The 18,537-nt window shown below is 37.0% G+C and overlaps 1 long non-coding RNA gene across 2 annotated transcripts in view; it reads right to left on the bottom strand.

Moving 5' to 3' along the window:
- The window catches only part of LOC144365062 (uncharacterized), a 162,997-nt gene that overhangs the window by 116,223 nt on the left and 28,237 nt on the right, over window positions 1-18,537 (bottom strand). Inside the window, exon 1 of one of the 2 annotated variants that reach the window (XR_013423339.1) lies at window positions 6,046-6,102. The exons of the other annotated variant lie outside the window; for it this stretch is intronic. This is a non-coding gene — a long non-coding RNA (uncharacterized LOC144365062). Of the gene's footprint in view, window positions 1-6,045; window positions 6,103-18,537 lie in introns of those variants that run through there. 2 annotated transcript variants of the gene reach the window in all.

The raw sequence follows: 18,537 nt of genomic DNA, 5'->3' as shown, positions 1-18,537 counted from the left end.
CTTATATTCCTAATTCATACCAGACATTTGGGACAAAAAAAGAATAACACTAAAACTCCCACCTTCAAAGAATGAACTCAAAGAAGACAAATGACTTCTTATGTTCTGTAAAGAATTTTGTGTATGATACTAAGGGACAAACAAGGGAAGGCTTTACAGAGAATATAATGCTTATATTCACTCCTGAGAGGTGCTGAGGAATTTCCCAGGTAATTACATGGTGAGAAATTTCAGATAAATGAAACATAATGTCCAATATACAGGGAAAAGGGAGAACAGGGTGAGTTCTGAGAAGAGCACAATTGAGCAGGAGATAAGGACAAGAAAGAGGCTGGCAGAGTCCTGGACTCCAGGTCATGAATAGCCCTGGATACCACAAGTACATACAAATGATACTAGTTTCCACCCTGTGGGTAAACAAACCATTAGAGGATTTACAGTACTAAAAAGAGATACAGAATAGATCTTTAATTAAAGGAATTAGATTCCTTATGTGGTATGAGTTAATGTCTTGATTGATTTTCATTAGTTGCCATGCTATAGATACTTTTAAAAACACCATTGTTTTTACTTCCCACATCAACAACCCTTTAAAATAAAGAGTACTATGTTTATAAGATGGGCCTAAAGGAGAGAAGTCAGATCCTCCACTGTGTCTTTTCAATATCTCCCAAATGATGATTGGGTAAAGATTAAGATTAGCATCAAGGAAGGATTCTTCTGCCAAACACCACAGCCAGGATCAGAAAGCAGAGTCTAGTTCAGCTTTCAGCTTTCAAAAAGAAATGGAAGAAAACTAGAAAAGGCAACAAATATGGTGAATAAAAAAAAAGCTGGAAAACAAAGAAATACCACATATTAAAAAATGCTGAAGAGATTCAAGATGGCAGATAACAGGAAGATTCCATTCCTAATTGCTCTTGGCTTGGGATTCAAGCCATGGGAGGACTGATCCTCAGCTGTTATGGTTTGGATGTGAGGTGTCCCCCGAAAGCTCATTGTGAGACAATACAAGACGGTTCAGAGGAGAAATGATTGGGTTGTAAGAGTCCCCTGAGAGGGATTAACTGAGTGGTAACTGAAGTGACAGGGTGTGGCTGGAGGAGGTGGGAATTGGGGCATGGCTCTGAGTATATATTTGTATCTGGTGAGTGAAGTTTCTCTCTCTGCTTCTTGATCACTGTGATGTGAGCTACTTCCCTCTGCCACCCTCTCCTGCCCTGATGTCAGCTTGACCTCTAGCTCTGAGGAATAGAGCTGTCCTTCTGTGGACTAAGACCTCTGAAACTGTACATCCTCAAATAAACTCTTCCTCCTCTATAATTGTGCTGGTTGGATCCTTTAGTCACAGCAGTGAAAAAATCTAAAATATCAGCAAAGTGAGTGAAAGAGGGATTGCACAATCATTCAATATTGGACAGTCCAAATATCTTAGAGAATCAGAAATCTGGGTATATTAAAAGAAGAAAGACCACATTGGAGCTGAGCCAATTGCTGCAACAGCTGTAGCAGTGCTGGTTCACCACAGAGGAAGGAAGAACATAGAGGAAAACACAATGGGGTGGGGGTGGGCGGTCAAGATGGTGGAGTAGAGGAGCTTAGTATCTAAGCTGCTCCATGGCACAAGACCAGGAAAACAGACAAACAGCATTTCTTTGAGGTGGATGAAAAAAAGAAATCCTACTGGGAAACACAGATTTGGTACAGAAAAACCTGAGCTCAGAAAAGCAGCCATAACTTAGCAGATCCAAAAGCTGCACTGTGCACTGGTACTTGAAAAGTACTCTGTTTCCCAGCTAACCACAGAGAACCCAAGTGAGAGCCATCCTGGAAGTGGCCATTCTGTAGCTTCTGCTGTGGAAGCCGGGAGATCAAAACAAATACTGCCGCCACAATGTTCCAGCAGGCACCTACCATGTGGACTAGGATAATACCTAGTGAGTGAGAAAATTGTACCCAGGGGAATTTGATACTGAAAAGTGAAAATGATCCCAACTTGCTTCTCCTTTGGGTCTGATGGCTTCCGAGACCAGCTGAAATGGGTTGGGAATCTGAACAGGTGGATATGAATGTAATTGGGACTAAGTCTGAGAAGGCTGTGTTCATGGGCTGCAGAGTATGTGGAAGGATTGGCTACCCTGTTCCACAAGTAGAATTCTAGGCAGGTTCCTGAGATTCAGACTCCTGTCAGAGATCCACAACTGCCAGGCCCTAGAGGTATGTTGATCTAATCTCTCCAGAGCAGACACCACCCAACAAACCCCCTGAGGCCTGATTAGACTGAAGCTCCAATCTATGAAACTTCCTTCATAGGACTGTATAACAGTCTAGGAGTGCATCCATCTGGTCTGGGCAGACAAAATTCCAAAGGACAGTACTTACCATTCCATCCTACCTTATATTGTTGAAAAGGGAAGCTGAGACTTATTTCCACCTCAGTCTTAGGCCACTCCAACTGGCAGCTCAGAGAGCAACACAAACACAGGAAGGGGTTAACCGCCTCCAGGCCTCGATCTTGCTCTCAGTACAGAGCTCCAGAAGGAATGGAAAGACAGACAGTTGAGCGTAGACAATGACCATCCTTTATTACTGACTATCTTGACCACCTTAGTAGAAATTATTTTTTCATTTTTCAGTAAGAATCTTTTACATGTGTGTCTGTGTGTGTGTTCTTGCTGTGCTGATTGGTTCATAGATATAAATACATGTAAATATTTGTTTATTTTTCTCATTTTTGAATTTTTATAATGTAGTTATTTTTCTTTGCCTTATCTTTTGAGGATTAGGGTTTTCAGTTTGTATATTTTGGTTTGGTTTTGTATTGGTTTCATTTTTTTCTCTTTTCTCTTTCTCTCTTTTATTTTGCTAACAGACAAATTCTCTTTCTCATTCTCTCTCATTCTCTCATCCTTTACTTTGTTTCTCCTATTTTTCTTTTCATTCCTTATAACCATCACCTACTATATCTCTCCTGTATTTTCTTTATTCATGTTTTGAAATTGTAAACTCTTTTCTACCTTCCTTGCATATTTTCTTTCCTTTTAATTAACTGTATTTTTACCATCTTTTAGAACTAATTGGTTTATATAGCTTCTGCCCCACCATTAATGTTGTTGTAATTATTACTGGTATGAATGACATAGTTGACACCTGTTGTTTGCTTCAATGCCAGATCTAGTTTATTACTTATTGTTTTTGGTGTTGGCAATTGTTGATCCCACTATTTCTGGTTTTCATGGTAAGTAACATTGTAGATGTCATCATAGGAACCAGGTACTTATTTTAATCCTGTATATTTTTTGCATTGGTTGTTGCTTTTGTTTCTCCCTACTCTGTGTAATGCTGGGAACCTACAGGGACACTTCAAGTTTTCAGGTTAAAGACTCTGATGCAGAACTTAACCAAAAGACAGTATGCCTTTCTCCACATCAGAATTAATGACTTCAGTTATACTTTAATACAAATAGAAGAAACAAAAACCCAAACTCATGACCAAGCCCCATGTAGAAAACAGAATTGGGTCCCTAGGTCCCACCTATATATATTCTCTGCTATAACAAAAACAGAAGTAACACAAAGACTATGGATGCCATACCTACAAGAAGGTCTCAATCTAGATCACTTTAGGATACTTAGGCAAGTGAAGACCATGCCCTAAAAAGGTTGACACAAGAGTGGAAAAGAAAACCATCCAATACAGCATAAAATCCAAAATAGAGATATAAGAAATCTGGAAAAAAAAACAAGGTAACACAATATCTTCTAAAGTTCATAATTCATTTTCAACTGACCCCAAAGTTATTGAAGTGGATGAAATAATAGAGTTAAAAAATCATTTTAGAAATGATTAATGAATTTTAAAAAACACAGAAAAACAACCAAATGAATTAAGGAAATCAGTACAGGATATGAATGAGAAATTCAATAAGAATATAAATACTGTAAGAACCAAAAATAAATCTTAGAAATGAAAGACAATAATTCAAATAAAACATTCAGTTGAAAGTCTCTAATAGACTAGACAATGCTGAAGACAGAATCTCAGAGCTAAAAGAAAATAAGTAATAACATAATTAAAATATATAAGAACTCTGGAACATTAAAGAGGCCAAATTGAAAATCATTGGAATTGAGGAAGGTTGTGAGATGTAGACTAAAGGAATGAGTAACTCTTCAAGAAAATAACAAAAAAATTTTTCAAACTTTCAAAATGAAATGGGCATCCAGAAACAATATAGTCAGAAGCCCAAACAGACAAGATCAAAAAAAGATCTTCTCCATGACATATTATGATTAAAATGCCTAACAATAGAATGAGAATAGAATTTTTAAAGCCTCAAGGGAAAAACATCAGGTGGCATTTAGAGGCAAGCTAATCAGAATCACTTCCTATTTCTCAGTACAGAGTCTAAAAGCCAGAAGGGCTTGGAATGATGTGTTCCAAGTCCTGAAAAAAAAGTAACTGTCACCCAAGACTACTAATATCCAGCAAAGCTATCCTTCAAAATCAAAGATGAAATAAAATCCTTCCAAAATAAGCAGAAACATAGAGAATTCATGACTACCAAACCAGCACTAACTACAGAACTTGAAGAAATACTCATACAAAAGAAATGAAAGGGCTGGGGATGTGGCTCAAGCCGTAGCGAGCTCGCCTGGCATGCGTGCGGCCCGGGTTCGATCCTCAGCACCACACATAAACAAAGATGTGTCCACCAAAAAACTGAAAAATAAATATTAAAAAATTTCTCTCTCTCTCTCTCTCTCTCTCTCTCTCTCTCTCTCTCTCTCTCTCTCTCTCTCTTAAAAAAAATAAAGCAGATAGGTAACAAACACCACATGTTAACAAAACATCCAAGCTGTACCTTTAAGATGTAGAAGCCTAAGGGCGCACTATGGTAATTCTGTTATTACTGTAGCCCTCTTTACTCCTTATTTAAAAAAAAAAGAAATGAGAAACAAATCCCAAAGCTCACAAATGAACAAATCTCATTTGAAGAGTAGCTAAGTGTTTTAGTCAGCTTTTTCCCTGATGTGACTAAAAGACCTGACCAGAACAATTGTAGGGGAGGAAAAGGTTTATTTGAGGACAGTTTCAGAGGCTTCAATCCATAGACAGCAGGCCTCATTCCTTAGGCTCAAGGTAAGGCAGAACATCATGGTGAAGAAGTGTGGTGGAGGAAAGTGGCTCACATGGTGATCAGAAACAGACTCCACTTGACAGATGCAAAATATACACCCAAAGGCATGGCTCCAATGTCCACTCCTCCAGCTACGCCCTACTCACCTTCAGTCAATGCTCAGTTAATCCTATCAGAGGATTAACTCACTGATTGGGTTAAGGCTCTCATAACCCAATCATTTCTCCTCTAACCCTTCTTGCATTGTCCCACACATGAGCTTTTTAGAACTATTTCACATCCAAACCATAACACTAACCAAATGAGAAATAGGACCAAATTAAATATTATAAATAAATAAAATGACAGGAAATAATAAACATCTCTCTGTAATAACATTAAATGTAAGTAGTCTCAACTCTTCAGTTGAAAGACATAGACTTGCAGAATTAAAAAACAAGTCTATATGTTGTTTGCAAGAGAACCACCGTACAGGCAAACACGGCCACAAGAAAAAGTGAAAAAAATGGAAATTGATATACCATGTGAATGGAGCCTGAAAACAAATATGAGCAGCTACCCTCATATCTGAAAAAGCAAACTTCAAACCAAAATTATTCAGAAGAGACAAAGAATATCACTTCATATTGGTAAAGTAAACAAGAAGAAGACTCTCTCCTCTCTGCTGCTCTTCCTCTCCTTTCTGCTGCTCTCTTCTTCTTCTTCTTCTTCTTTTCTTGCCCTTTGGAAAGCCCCCCCCCCATAAAATATCTTGGATGAAAAAAAAAAAAGAAATAAGAAGATATAACAATAATAAACATTTATTCCCCAAATGTGGTTGAAAATAATTTCATAAAAGAGATTCTACTCAATTTGAAGCCCCAGATAGACTCCAACACAATAATACTGAGAGATTTCCACATACCTCTCTTACCATTAGATTGGTCATCCAGACATAAATTCAGTAAAGACTCTTTGGACCTGAAAAATATTATAAATCAAATGGACTTAACAAACATCTGTAGAATATTTCATCCAACAAATACTGTAACTTTCTCCAAAATAAACCACATTATAGGGTACAACACAAAAAATTGACATAATTCCTTGGATCTTATCAGATCATAATGGAATAAAATTAGAAATCAACAAAACAAAACCCTGCAGAAACTATATAAACACATGGAGATTGAACAACACACTTTTGAATGATAAATGGGTGATAGAAAAAATCAGAAGACAAATTTTAAAATTCTTATACTCAAATGAGAATAGTGATACCAGATTCTAGAACCTCTGGGACACTATGAAGGCAGTTCTAAGAGGAAAGTGTATAGCTATGAATGCCTACCTAAGAAAATCAGAAAAATCCCAAATAAACAATCTAATCATGCACCTCAAGGCCTTTGAAAAGGAAGAACAAACAAATTACAAAACAAGTAGAATGAAAGAAATGATTAAGATCAGAGCAAAAAAATCACTGAACTTGAGAATAAAACAAAGATTGATGAAACAAAAAGTTGGCTCTTTGAAAATATACATAGATCAAAAAAAAAAAAACCACCTTAGTCAAACCATCCAAAAGAAAGTGAGAAAACCCTAAATAATAAAATTAGAGATGAAAAAGGAGAAATCACCATAGACATCTCAGAACTCCAGCAGATCACTGGGGACTACTTTGGAAAAAAACTCTAATAAATTGGAAAACCTAGAATAAATGAATACATTTCTAGACAAATACAATCTGCCAAAAGAGTATAGAAAACCTAAATAGACCAATAACTTGTATTGATATAGCAGCAGTAATAAAAAGCTTTCCAACAAAGAAAGCTCAAGACCAAATGAATTCTACCAAACCTATAAAGAACTAATGCCATTATTCCTCAGAATATTCCATGAAATAGAAAGGGATGAAACACTTCCAAATTCATTCTATGAAGCCAGTATCATAACAAAACAAGCCACTCATAACAAAACAAGATAAGGACATCAAGAAAAGAATACTACAAACCAATTTCCCTGGTAAACTTAGATGTAAAACATTAACAAAATAAGTCATATTCAACAACAGAATAAGAATATTGTATATCACAAACAAGTTAAATTTTATTTCAGAGCTGCAAGAATGGTTTCATATATGCAAATCAATAAATGAAATTTATCATATAATTAGAATTAAGGAGAAAAATCACTTAGAAGTCTCAATAGTTGCAGAGAAGACCTTTGACAAAATTCAGCACCCATTCATGGAAAAAAAAAAAGACAGTAAAGAAACTAGGGATAGAAGGAAACTGTTGCAGGCTGTGTGGACTTTGTTGGCATTGAAGCCTAGTGAATAGGAACATCTGGTGTCTGGGAACTTCCAATGGATATTTCCTCAGTGTAAAACTGCCCAGAGACATTGTGAATTCCTATTCTGCTCTACCATGTCCTACACTGCACCTGAGATGGGTGGGACCGGCCAAGATGACAATCAACCTGCTGACTGCAAGACATCACGAAGCAAGACCCCACCCTTGAAACCTTATCCCTGACTTTGATGTACCCCTTTAAATAAACCACTGGAGCCATTTTATTTTGTCTAGCTGTAGCACCAGTGTGGACTAAACCTAACAGGGGCTCCACTTTTGAAAATATCTTTCTGACTTTTAATCTTTTGTTCTTCATTAATTATTCTAGATTTTAATCCTCAGATGGCTTCTGCCCTCCTCAGCAGGAAGAAGAACCCCCCCAATAAACTGTTGGTTGTCACCCCCATAGGAACCTACCTCAACATGACAAAGGCTATGTATGAGAAACCCAAAGCAAACTTAGTAAATGGAAAAAAACTGAAAGCATTTTCTTTAAAATCTGGGAAAGACAAGGAGATCTGCTCTCATAACACCTGTTTAATATAGTGCTAGATATTGTAGCTAGAGCTATTAAGCAAGAGAAAGAAATAAAAGGGATAAAAATAGGAAAGAAAGAAGTCAAATTATCACTGTTTGCAGATGATATGATCCTATACCTAGAATGTCCAAAGAACTTCATCATCATCATCACTTAGTGGCTGATAGTGACAGCTCTGGAGCCAGACAACCTGGATTATATAAAATGGGAATGATAATAAGGCAATGGTTAAGATTAACCCTGATGATATGCATAAGACAATTACAATGGTGCCTGTCATAGATCATCCTGTCTGAAGGATGAGCTCCATCATTACTTTCATTGTACTAACTAGGACTCATCAGCCTGGACTATGAACTAGATACCCAGTCAAGTACTTAATGTTCATTGTGCTATTTAATTTCTATCATAATCACAAAGAGCCTTCGATGGGAATAGAGATGGTTATCTCAATTCTCATAATCCTATAAAGATGTTTTGCTCCCACTTTATACGTAAGGAAACTGAATATCAGAAAGATGACATAACTTGTCCTGGGTTATATGATCAGAGAGGCAGACATCTGAGCCCAAAGCTCAGATTCCTATTATTTGTTAGTTCCATATTAATATCTTCCAACTCTATGATTCCACAGTGTGTGTGAATGTGTCTGTGTGTGTGTGTCTGTTTGTGCATATATACACACACACACACACATACACACACACATATGGGGGGGAGAGAGAGAGAGAGAGAGAGAGAGAGAGAGAGAGAGAGAGAGTCATAAAACATTTTGCATTGATATCCAAATGACAACACAGTATTTTCAAATGCTTCCCTTGTTAAAGCTTTAATTCACAGGGGAATAATTATTCTCAAATGCGCTTTCTAGTTCTCAACTTGGAGAGAAAGAAAAAGGAGAACTACTTAAAAATACTGCTGATGGCCAACAATGGACAAGGCCTTGTGTAGAATATGAAATTTTATAATGTAACCAAAGCAAAAAGGCTTCAGTTTGACCTCTTCTTACCATCTTCTGCCAGCTCTGTGTGGCTCTGGTTGACTAAAATCTTCCAGCTGTTCTGAGGTTGCTTTGTAATCCCAGTAACCATGAATATTTCCTTGGTGAGCAGCACAAAGTCTGGCCAGTAGCTATTGAATCATTTGAGATGACACCCCAAAGCCCAGTTCAGACCATTGAAACACTGGTTCTAGGTAGCAGGGGCAAGATTTTAGGAGCAGAAGGTGCCATGCCACTCATATTAAGGCCTCTTTCATGTGCCTGTGTCACTGTATAGTTCATTCTTCTCAATTAAGGTAGCTACTACCAGTGAGCTTCCTGGCCTCTTGGCTGGATTGTAGGTAATATCACAGAGTCCTGATAATTGGACCTTTATTCTCTTCTGAGTCCAGAAGAGGATAAAGAATTTTCTCATTAGAAATTTCTCATTACAATGGTGGAGTTGATAAGTACTTCAATTATACTTGCCTCAGAATCTCAGTCTTTGATTGCAGTCCTCCCTAACAAAATATCCATTCCCAAAGCCACTGATTTTAATCACATCACTCTAATATTTTTTCTAATCTACAATCAGTAATTTAATTTTCAGTCTAAACTAAATTAGCATTTCTTGATTATCTTAGGAGATTAGGATCTCCATGAACCAGTAATTATGTTCCTTTTTTTTCTTCTAGTGATTCAAAATGAACTTTGGTTCAGATAAGTGGGGATTTTGGAGCATGCCCTGCGCTTGGCAACAAGGGCACAAATATTGGTAAGCTACTATCCCCATACCAAGAATATTCTAGTCTTGAGGGGCAGAGAAGACAGACACCTAAACAGATCATTTAAGCTTACTAAAGGTTCCTGGACAGAGGGATGCATAGAATGGAGCAGAAGCCCAGAGGAAAGGGAGTCAGGGATAGATGTTGAAGGAAAGGATTTATGAGCTGAGTCTTGAAGGACACAGGAGTATTAGCCAGACAGAGAAGGGTGAGAATAATGCCCCATCCGTGGGCACAGCAGACAAAGATACAATGGTCTGTGTGGTCTCAGGTGTGAGCTGAGAGCCAGCCACAAGCAGGATACACTCAGTGTGAAATGCAAACAAGGCCAGGAGACTGAAATTAGGTGCCATGTTAGGAACTTAGGCTTTCCTCTGAGCATCCATTTGTCTCATAAGTAAAACAGAAAGCATTTCCCATGTCTTCTATTTCACCTATAACCACTGTTTCATTTAGTAGACAATTGCTGTGTTCTATTTTGCCTCTGGGTTTTTGCCTTCAATGACTAACCTTCTAGGGAAGAAGACATAATATGGTAAATGCTACAGAAAGATGAACAAGATGCTGTGGATATGTAAGCAAATGTGTGAGTCATTTTTGAGCAGGACCATTGAGAGCAGAACTCACAGAGAAAGTGTCATTTGAGCTGCAAACAGGAAAAAGGCTTGGCTTCCAATGGCAACTTACTTTAAAGGATAGAAGGGGACAGACAACATTGCCAGTACTTCTCAGTCCTTCTGGGGGGAGGGGCCAGGTTTTTTCCATCCAGCATAAATAATACTTTTATAAAATATAATAGAAATGAATTACTGGAAAAAAGACATGGCATATAAACATAGCATATAAATCACAAGCCCCAAATTTTGAATATTAGACCGAACAAACATAATGTTTCTTTGTCCAGTTGTCACACAAGTTTTCTTTTGCATATTGCATCATTGAGCAGTCACAGGTGCTTGAAAACTGAAAGCAGTTGGTGAAGCGATACTCTAGGGGACAGATTTGAGTACCAATTACTTGGAAAATGGCAAGTATTTCAAAGTGACTAGTGTTCAGAGTTTGGGGATGGGCTTGGAGGCAGAAACTAGTGGAAGAGAAAGCTGAGAGAACAGGAATCCCAAAAGGTCTTGAGACCATGCTGAGGCTGATGTGTCTGCAACCAGGGAGCAGCCATGAAGCTGCGTGAGCAAAGACATGGTTTATCTTCTTCAGGAAGTGGTATGGCCAAGGGCAGAGAAGGTTGCAGAGAAGTGAGAGGTGAAAGCCAAAAATCAAATCATAAAATTATTTTAATTATTCAGGTGAGAACCTGAAATAGAGGTAAATTAAGTGAAAATGGAAAAGATGTGACAAATTTAAGAAACATGTTAGAGTTCAGACAAGAAGGCAATACTGACTGTGGGGTGAGGGTTGCAGGGAGATTTCAAGCCCTATAGGACAGTATAGGGGACACAGGAAGAGGAAAGACTTGTGAAGGAAGCACATGTTTGCTTTGGATGTTAGTATGTTTTCTCACTACTAAGATACCTAATCAGAAGTGTCAAGCATGATACTTGAAGTTTTTAATATGTGAAGTGGTCTTCAGGAGCAAGGTTAAGATCAGATAAGGTTACATGTCTGTATGGATAACTGTACTTATATTTTTGTGGGATTTTTTTGTAGGGAGCAGCCCACCCCAAGAATATGGAGCAGAGAGGGCAGAGGTGAAATCAGCCAGGTCAAAGAATGTCTGCCTTTCAGGGAAAGCAGCAAAGTGTCAGTTCCCTTTTGTAGCTCATCGGTGGCTTATCTCTCAGCATGTGGCCTTAGTGGTCATGAGAAAACCTCTTGACCCAGGACAACCTGGAAATAGATTTCTGATTCCCCAGCTACATGAGCACAAACATCTAACCTGGTCTTTAACAAACAACGATTAAAATTAGAACATTAAAAAGCTATAGATAGTGAAACCCCATGCATGTGACAATAGGGATTTTAAAAGGGTGCTAGTGACAGGTGAGAAGCTTTGAAAAATTTTGATCAAATACAGTGCTTTGTCAAATATAAGAATGGAACTCCTAACAAAGAGAACTGCAAAATCCCCCTGAGAAATAGCATCACTACCAAGTAAGTGAGTCCTAAGAGTAACTCGTTCACGTTCCCTGACTGGAGAGGCAGGGAAAAGAAGAGAGCTCTGGAGCTGGGGAGAAGCACATCACTTCAGCTCCATCCTGTCGGCGCCAAGGAGCAGCACTGGGAGGAAGGAGGAAAGAAAGGTCTAAGTGTGATGAAGAGGCTGAAAGAGGCAGAAAACTGGAAGGGGAATAACACTGGGAAAGGGGCCAAACCAGCCCCAACCAATACTTGGCTTGAAGACCAGATCGAACACAAGCCAAATGCTGAAAGTTGACCCCACTGCAGTGGCTTTTCCAAACAAAATAAGAAATGATGTGGAGATGAAGTTCTCAAGCTGGGGCTGTCCACAGTTCCAACTCCTTCCCTGTGGAGTTCTTGAGCTAGGAGTATAGATTTAGTTTAAGATGCTCAGAGAGAATTCTAATAGTAATTAAATGGAAAGTGAATGCAAGCACAGACAGAGCATTCAGTCGTTCCTGAGCAGTTTGTGTAGCTCTCTCATCAGTGAAGGGTAAGGACACAGAACAAATGAAATAGCATGGGATCTATGAAAAGATTCTGCTTTGAAGTAGAGTAACAAGCATTCAAGATAGTAGAAGAAGATGCTGCTGAGATTAATATTTTCTTCAGAAAATTTAAACTGTTTGGATAACATCTGCTTTGTGTTCTCGTAATTCAAAGAAACTTGTAGTATGTGCAATAATGCATAAATTTAATAGAATGAAAGCAAAAAGGAAACTAAAACTGTTGTGCTGAAATTTAATTTACGTGAATAGTAGAAAAACTCAATCCATCCTTAAGTCCAAGTACTAATGTGAATGAAAAATTATTTCAGATCAAAGAGGAAATAAAGTCAGAGATTGAAGAGCTGATATACAGAGCCATGAGCCATCCCAATAAGTAGTAGAGTACGGGAAGTGCACAGTGAACATTTGTGAATGAACAAGGAAAGTCCACCAAGAAGGACACATTAGCAATAATTAAAATAATAACCCAACTGTACTGAGCTGAAGGAAGGCCTAAGTCTATGGATCAAAAGAACATTACTGAGTACCAGGCAAATTTAACAGGGAGAGAGAAGTGCCACAAGACAGTTTCATGCTTTTTTTTTTTTTTTTTTTTTTGTCTTTTTGCTTTGGTACCAAGGATTTAACTCAGGGGTACTTGACCACTGAGCCACATCCCCAGCCCTATTTTGTATTTTATTTAGAGACAGGGTCTTACTGAATTGCTCAGCATCTTGCTTTACTGAGGCTGGCTGGATTTGAACTCACAATTCTTCTGCCTCAGCCTCCCGAGCTGCTAGGATTACAGGCATCTGCCACTGTACCTGGCCTTTCATGCGGTTTTAACATTTCAGAAAAAAAAAAAATATATCCTAAAAGCATATAAGCATTGTCCGGGAAAGAGAAATCAACCTTACATTAGTTGTTCCTGAAACACTGAATGCCTGGAGAAAGTAGAGGAATGTCTGCAGGATTTAGAGGGAAAAGTTATGACCAAGAATTCTGCACTCAGCCAAAGTGCAAGGGTGACAGAAGGACATTTGCAGATGTTCAGAGGCTGCAAAAATGTTATAAAATAAGTACCCCTTCTGAAAATTATTTTGAAATAAGTATATGACTTTACATATGTATACACACGTGTAAATATTCCAACCAATTAAGAGAAGAATTGGGATTTCTTAAGCATAGGAACCTGTGTAAAAGGACCAGCAATGAACATGGAAAGCAGTTAACCACAGAATCAGCTCTAAATAATTGTGTTAAGTTTAAAAGGAAACTTCAGTATCAAGAATCATTTGGAATCGTTCTTTCCAAAAATATACATTATAAAAAAATCATGCATTGAATAACAAATAGGGCCTAAATCTTCACATTATTTTAAAAATAAAACAAAAATCAAGAATACTTTTGGCTAATTCTGTTGGTTTTGGTTAATTAAGTTGGTATAGAGGAGGACTAGAAGGAGTACAAGTGTGATACTTAATGTTACATATGGGAAAAGCAAATATTTTCATTCTTGGAATTGATTAGAAAAATATACATTTAATCTATTTTTTAAAGACTTAGTTAATCATGTCACCACTTTTTTGTGCTGTAGTTTCTTGCAAATTGCAACATATTATATAAAATTCCTCTGATTGCGTTAGAAGAGGGGCGTGACAGGAGAACAAGGGTGGGAATAGGAAGGCCAGAGGGGGTTGTGTGGTGGTCCAGTTGGGAACTAATGCTGGTGCATGTTGGGATGTGCAGATGCTAGAGAGGGTCAGATGCTGCCAGGGAGTGAGAGGCTTTACCAGTGGAAAGGGAAATCAAGATGTCAAGGTGAAAGAGGAATCAAGATGTCGCCTAGGTATGTGGCCTGAACAGCTAAAAAAGTAGTGCTGCCCTTTGCCTTTTGCTGAGGTGAAGGACCTGGAGAGAACAGCTTTTTGGTGGAATCTAGGGTTCTGAACTTGTTAGGTTTAAGATGGAAGGGTAACTGATGTGATATAGCAATTTGTATACGGGGTAAAGTTGGGAGTTCATAACCCACTTGAATCAAACTGTGAAAGATGATGTATTAAGAACTGTGTAATGTTTTGAACGACCAACAATAAAAAAAAAAAGATGCCTATTGTAGATGCACACCCATATGTGTGGCTCCCAGCTCTACTGAAGCACAATATTTACTTCTTGAGAAAAAAGACCTGAGACCTGAAGTGGGTTTTCTTCATAAAAACTGAATGCAAAATGACAGTAACCTATCACCCAAAGTAATGATTTAGTACCACATCAATGTCCAAGGGTACAAATTCTTTTAATGAGAATCACCTTTGTTAAGTACATAAATCACCATTTTCCCTCACAATGGGGTGTTACTTTAAGAAAAAGGAATTCTTTGGGATAAGAAGAATTTCTTTGCATACTCTTTAAAAATGAAGAAATATTTAGTAAGATATTTTTAACTGCTATGTCAAAATAATAAGAACAAATAACTTTTTTACTTCTACCAAATAATTTGTTATTTTATAGGTACTATACAAAAGAGTTGCTTCATCTAGTATAAAATTTTGTTCAAATGATTGACTGAACATGGAGAAAAGTTACAATAATGGAAGTTAATGTTAAATGAGAGAATCGATGTTCCGGGTGTCCTCAAAACATCTATTTATAGTTACTTATTCACCTGACAAATAGTTATGGATGATCTTCTCTGTCCATTATTGTACAAAATGCTTATATATCTTCTGAGGGAATAATAGAACATTATCTTAACTGTAGAGTTTATTGGTGAAGGAAGTCTTGCCTAATCAGAATCCAAATATGTGAAAAATTTAATCAGAATGTTTTCAGCGCTGAAATCACAAGACAGTATCATAAGCCACAAGATAATTGGTTTTGGTCAATTTTATTCATTCCAATGTCCTTAATGCCACAAATGTGCGTATGTGTGTGTGTGTGTGTGCGTGTGTGTGTGTCTACACTTTTTGGTTAACCAAGAGTTCCCAGAAAAAGAATTAACCTGAATATACAATTCTCTGAGCATTTTAATTAGTTTGAGTGTTCTTTATGTGAAAGTAATAAAACTATATTTCTTTTTTAGAAGGGCCATAAGCTAGACTTTTTAATAGTACAACCAAGTTTTATATATAATGAGTTCTCATTAGTATAAATGTATTATATAATACAAAACAGATGGATATATTTACAAAGATACTTTCCTTTATGCACTAGGACTATATAATAAAAAAAAAGTTTGGTCCTTGTTGTAAGTAACATGTATTTAAATACAGTGTGAACTTATTGTTTCTAAAAGTATTTCAATGAGTCTGATAAAAATTCAGAAGCCTTTGCATGCACATTTCAAAATAATAAATATTTCTGTTCAGTCCTCAACAACTTTTTAAAGAGCTCTCTCTCCAGCCCATGGCCCATAAGCCTTCTTCTTGTTTTAAGTTTTAAAGTGTTGGTGAACTGCCTAAAGGATAGAAAATGAATTTTCTTCCCTTATTTAATGGCTATTTAATTACTTGAGAACTAAAGGAAAGTGCTACTGCTATAAAAATGTCTTTGTGCCCAATAGCTCTAGATCAAAAGGCTTTCAAAACAAAGGCGACTGATTCATGCTCCTAAAAGTATCAGTGACAAGCATGACCAAAAGTAATTCATTTATTGCAAATAAAACTTAAAATAATGGGATTATATTGCATACCGACCAGGATGATTTAAAAAATTAAAGATATCAGTATCAAGTGTTGGGAGAATATAAGCAAGTGCAACCCTCATACACTGCTCATGGAAATGTAAATTAGACAAATGATTTTGGAAAACTGATTAGCAATACTGACCATATTTATACTCACATGTCTCAGAGCTTTCACCTGACAGAAATACATAGAGTATTTGCTCCAGAAGACATAATCAAGAATATTTATTCTGCATGATTTTATATTAGGCCAAAAATGAATACAGTAAAAACTGTAGATACGATTGTAAATAGAATAAACTGTGCAAGTCATACAATGGAATACTGTTATATCTGTGAGAGAGAATAAAGAATTGCTACATACAACATAGCTAACCCTCAAAGGGATAATGTTGAGCCTAAGAAGCTAGAGACAAATGAGTATGAACTGCTTGATTCCAGTTTTATAAAGTTAAAAAACAGGCAAACTGAGTCAGTGACTAGAGGTCAGAATAGGGGTTACCTTTTCAGAAGGAGAATAAAATTCAGAACAGGGCTCTGGGAGGCTTCAGAGGGATAAGTGGTTAAATGGCTTTTTCACTTTAGTTCATTAAGATCTGCACTTAAAATTTCTGTACTTTATTATAAAGTATAATGGTAAACGCGTGTTTATTATAAGTAGGTTATATTTAAATTTTAAAAATTAACAGAAGAAGAATGGGAAGGGGAAGGGAGGGAGAGGAGGAGGAAAGAAAGGGAGGAAGGAAGAAGGGCAAGAAGAGGTGGCAGGTTTATTGGAAAAAAACATATCCCTCTCCTTCACTTGCACTGAAAATTTTTCTAAGTCATTTTCTTTTATCGGTATATGAAAAGGGGGAACAGTTTTCATGCTAGAGAGTTTTTCAGGGTAGTCATCATGATGGGAAAGGAAGCAACAATAGAAAACGTAAAATCCCCATATTCTTACGTGGTGATGAATCCAGAGATGGCAATTTTGATATTCTAAGAAGAAAATATTTTAAATTCTTTAACCTCTTTACCAAGAGCAATAATAGGAACAGGTGTCCATTTTATCATTTTTACAAAGCATTAATTATTAGATGAAAACCAAAAGAAAAATTCCACAGTGCTCTTGAACTCATTGTGTAACAAACTCCATCTGGTCGTGGCTGTGTTTCTCTTTATCCCTCTGCCACTTCCATCAGTGTCCAAGATCCATGGCACCTGTCATTCCCTTTTTGTGCCCTTAGTCTGTTCCTGCAATCTCTGGACTCTTAATGCTGGTCAGGAATTGAAATCACTAAGTCAGGACTTCACAAACCTTACACAGGAGTTAACATTTGTTCATTTTGTGGTCTTGAAGAGCTGCCTCAAATAAATTAGCCTTGAACACCAACAATAAGATTTACCTAAGCAATAAGATTTCTTTCTCACAAATCTACTAAAGATAATTGAATAGAAACATAATCTTCTGGTAAATGATAAATGCCCTAGTATATGTTAGTCACATTCAAGAGTATCTAAAATGGCAATAATCAGACACACAACCTTGATCGCACAGTGCCATCCTTCTCAGCCCCCCTCCCCATACAGAAATTGGGATTTAACTCCTGTCTCCTCTTTCTTGTCATTCCTGGAATCAGGAGAGGGTAATCCCTCTGACTGCCAGGATAATTTATTCTTGGAAACACCACTATGGATGACCATTTAGGTACCTTTCAATGTGACATTCTGTGACTCTTGGAGGTACCAAGCTGCAGAGCTCAGGCTTCTAATGCCTCTCATAGATGAAGACAGACTCTCACGGAATTGTCAAATGGAAAAATAAGTAGTTAAGAAAGTAAGAGAACATGATCGCAGTGGTCAACCATCATCAAAGTGGCATGGAAGTTGAATTTTTGAGCTGGGTCTTAGGGCAATATGGAATTAGTATCAGAATAAAATTATATAACATGTTTGATAATAGATGTACCACTGTTATCATCAAACAATGGTTTTCTAAGTTTCATAAATATGTTGACAAGGCAATGACCCTGAACACTCCCTCCCCAATCCTCCTAGCTGCTACATGCTTTTATTAACCCATGACAATCTCACTGTTGCACAAGCAGCACATCGAGTAATTTTTGTGATTTTTAAATTCAGATTGTAATTGTTGTAAAAATAAATTCTTTGACTTTTAGAGGTTCCATCATCTTACATAAATGAAGTATAAAATACTAAAATTCTAACTATAAGTTGATTCTCATATTTTGATGTTTCTAGAAACAAAGCATATCTCATAATCTTGTTTATATGCATAAAAATAATTTACCTATTCTTTCCTCTTCTTTATCATTAACTATCCTGTAAGTCCACCTGAACTAGTTTTAAGTTTTGGGGCAAAGTATTATGTGAAAATACCTTAGAAAGGTAATTCAGAAAAATTTCAGAATATAGAAAGATCAGAGATAGAAATGCATGCAGGGTACAAAATGTT

Source organism: Ictidomys tridecemlineatus, chromosome 6 (assembly GCF_052094955.1).
Source record: "Ictidomys tridecemlineatus isolate mIctTri1 chromosome 6, mIctTri1.hap1, whole genome shotgun sequence".
NCBI lineage: Eukaryota > Metazoa > Chordata > Mammalia > Rodentia > Sciuridae > Ictidomys > Ictidomys tridecemlineatus.
The sequence above is the reverse complement of the archived record's forward strand: the minus strand, read 5'-3'. Positions and strand labels throughout refer to the sequence as shown.